The sequence below is a fragment of the Haemaphysalis longicornis genome, unplaced genomic scaffold (assembly GCF_048455015.1).
Source record: "Haemaphysalis longicornis isolate Haplotype H1 unplaced genomic scaffold, Haemaphysalis longicornis Haplotype H1 scaffold_3, whole genome shotgun sequence".
In the NCBI taxonomy this organism is placed as follows: domain Eukaryota; kingdom Metazoa; phylum Arthropoda; class Arachnida; order Ixodida; family Ixodidae; genus Haemaphysalis; species Haemaphysalis longicornis.
In genome coordinates, this window is record NW_027526335.1 from 111,976,610 (window position 1) to 111,980,289 (window position 3,680).

At 46.4% G+C, this 3,680-nt stretch overlaps 1 non-coding gene across 1 annotated transcript; it reads left to right on the forward strand.

Annotated features, from left to right (window-relative positions):
* Positions 1-1,423: 1,423 nt before the first annotated feature.
* Positions 1,424-1,496, forward strand: Trnar-ccg (transfer RNA arginine (anticodon CCG)). Its single transcript has one exon. It is a non-coding gene; the product is annotated as a tRNA-Arg (tRNA).
* Positions 1,497-3,680: the final 2,184 nt, after the last annotated feature.

A 3,680-nucleotide genomic window follows, 5' to 3' on the forward strand; every position in this document is an offset into this window, starting at 1 on the left:
GCGCCATGCCCTGTATACGCGCACACCCTCCGAGTTTGAACCGACCCGTTATTTATATCATGCTCAAAAAATAACGGTTTGCTTAATATGCTTCCATTCTGGTTAGAAGTCTGGCATAAACCCGGCACTTCCCTATACACACAGTAGGTTATTTGGAACTCAGCGTACAATTTTTGCGGCCCATAGTGCATGCCCGCATACTTATATGCTATGACGACGTAAAGTGATGTGAACAATACTTTTGAGCGTTCGGCATGCTTGCAAAAACTGTTTTACCACCAGCTTACATGCGATTGCCGGGAATCGTAATGCCTTTTGGCAAAGCGGAGAGCCGCGAAGGTCTGGAAGTAGTTTTCATCTTGCATTTTTATTGTCCTTCGTTATTGGCAACTGGCTGTTCTCTTTGTTCGAACAATTTATCGATACAGGAGCTGACGCCTAGCTCCGACTCTTCGCCCTCCTCACGGGACCGGCTTCGCAAGGAATGGTGCGATGCCAGCAGTGTTTTTTCCGGAGGCATAACACCCCTTGAGCTAGTGTATGCGATTTTAAGTCTTTCGTTACGAAAGAGAGTTACACACATGAAAAATGTGCTGTGGACCAGCATAAAAAATCAACCGAGCGCAAGTAAACAGCAGGGAGAGCTAGCCCGCGAGAAGAACACGACAAATGCAAGAATCCCTCAGCCGATGTCACGTAGACGCGGTTCTCAGCGCCTCCTGTGGTCGCGCTCACTGCCAATATCTTTAATGTGATTACCCAGCTGAGTGTTCCGCTCTAACTTCCAAATATACCTGGTTTATAAAAATTCCGCTTATTAGGAAGTAGCCACATGACAGAATTGGCCAGCTCCAAACGGGCGGCACTTGAAAGGAATTTTTTTTTCGTCGTCAGGAGAGCTGGCACATGACCACATAGAGCTTGGTGGTTCAACGGGGACGTTTGTCGCGCCCTTCACTCTTTTATTGCAGTATCAGGTCTCTCGCCTTCTTAGTCAATCACATCGAATAATTATAATCGTCTATTAAAATACCTGTTGTGACAGCAGCATTGATTTTTTTTTGTTTTTTAGGTTCTCAAATTGTTAGAATAACTGTACCCACTATTATCCCACTTCTTTTATCCCTTAGTTTGAATTCTTAGGCTTATTTAGCAGTTAAACCGCAATCAGAGTTGGCCAATCCCACGGAGTGGGTACGTACCATTCTTGTTATGGCATCAACCAACCAACCAACCAAGATCGATTTCCGGACACAGCCCCAGCGTTTTCGAGTTACCAGTTTATATCATGGACACAGCTTAGACGGCAACTAAAGATCAGGTCACATCCGCGAGTAAATGAACGATGGAACGTTCACGGTACTTTTCTGTAGGCATTGCGGAACACAGGTACAAGCTGCCCACGGCATCTAGCACATGTCCTGTCCGCGTGGCCCAATGGATAAGGCGTCTGATTCCGGATCAGAAGATTGCAGGTTCGAGTCCTGCCGTGGACGTCTTTTTAATTTTTTTGGCAGTGTAAAATGAGTGTTTTTTTGTTTGGTTGGTCTTAATTAAACAGTGATTTGTTTACTTATATCGAAAAAATAGAGGCGGCATTGATGGATGAAGGCTTTTGCAGTACTAGCGAATGTTGCCAGTAGGTCACCACTGTTCAGTGTTCTTTTGTTTTGTAACCCTGAGGTCATTAATGTTCTTTGTCTGAGCAAGCACCACCGAATGTAGATTGATCTGCTGATCTTGTATTATACCATGAGGACAGGCTCTTGCTTTAGTCTACCCTGATAGGGCCATGAGGACAAAATCAATATTTTGTTTGCAAAAAATGCTTTATAATGACAACATCAATTTTATCGTGCCCTTCAAGAAATATTTGTTATCCTAAGGAAAACAAATGAAGCTGTGGCGACTCCCCAGCCACCCTCTGGCGATTATTCTTTTTGTCACAAAATTTTACTTGTGTGATTGGCAGCCGCCGACATAAGTTCAAACCAAGAAGAATGTCTGAGCGATTCTAGTGGGGACTCTAGTTCGATGTGACTGTACCACATGACGAACAACGTTCAGTTACACGTTGACGCCTGTTTTTAGTGCTTACCTGTAGTCCATAACTTTTGCATATATTTCGTCACTGTTGCGCAAATTTTGCAAGTTTTAACGAGAGCGCTGTTTAGGCTTTTTGCTCCGCCGTGGAGCGTGCGACGGTCTCTTCAAACGTCCTGCTAAGTTCCTCTACGTTATTTTCTTATTTGCTGTTATGCCGTCTCCCTCCCATTTGTTTAGTATAGATTTATTGGCTTCTATAAGGTGGTCTAGGCCGCTGTCCACCCTGTCAACTTCGACGTTGGTCTCGATTCTCTTGTCGCGTTGCGCGTTTCCTGGGTGATCTTGTTACGTCATTCTTCCGTGCCATTTATTTCTTCTTCGCCTCCGCCGTTTAGTACCCTGGGTTCTGTGAAAGCGTTCCAGTAGACCCAGGTGTGCTTCTTGCTGCTGTCGGCATAGTCTTGGGTGGGTATGGAGACTTCCAAGAGCGTGTGATCACTTCCGAGGCCGTCCCCTGTGTTTCGCCATCTGATCGGGGTCGCCTAGCCGTTTTTCGCAAAAATGAGGTCCGGGGTGATGTCTGTGGACACCTAGTTCCGAATTTTGGTTGCTTGTGCGGGGTCTGTGATGAGCGTGTAGTTTACCAGCGCCAGGCTATCTCCTTCATGCTACTCTTGGCGTATCCCCATGAGGGGTCCATTGCGTTGAAGTGTCCAGAAGCAGGTAGTACGCGTTTGTCGGCAGCTTCGCTCGCTTTCTGAGGGACATACTTATGCCTCTGTTGCCTCTGTGACGGGTTACTGTGTACGGTAATAATTAAAATGCTGTGCTTTCGGTGTTTCGTCAGAACGAGTTCCGTAAGCGTGTGCTCGACGTCAACGTTGTTCCGTTTATGTTCGAGGTAGGTTCATCCCTTCCTGACCATAGGGCATAATTCTCGGCCGCCTGCGGTGGCCGCATGCATCCTGGAGCCTGGGAGGGACGGTGTGTTCCGGAGTGTCTTTTGCAGTAGCAGCTTGCCCCGGTTCCTGACGACTTGCTGGGTGGGCTGGTGGACGTCCACTCGCTTTCGTTGGAAACCACGGCAGTTCCACTGCCACAACACTACGCTTGTTGTGCTGGAGGCTATGGGTTTCCCAGGTAGATTTCTTGGGGCTGCATTTGGTTACCTTACGGTTTTTGAGCAAACACAGAGTGGCTCATGATTAGTTGTACGTTCCTTTCGAGGACAATGAAGCTGTTGTTATATTCCGAGAGGGTGGTTTAAATGGACTCTGCGATGATCTTAATGAACATCATCCTTCCCTAGAGACTCTTAATGCTATCTTCGACCCTTTTTTAAGTCGAGTATTTCAACCGCTCGCTTCTTAGGAACCGGTTTAGGGACGCTTTAACTGGTATTGCTGGTACCACGCTGGTCGCTCTGTTGTCCCTTGTTGGCAGTTGCTTCTTTCTCTTCTAGCTTTCTGTTAAGTTTATGGATGGTAGATTTCATGGCTGTATTTTCTCTTTTTATGGCTTCGTTTATTCCCGCCGTTCCTTTATGGGCTCATATATTTCGTTGTTGCTCACTTGCCTGGCTTTTTTCCGCGTGTAGGTTGACTTCCCTTTCATAGCTTTTGATGCTTTGTCAG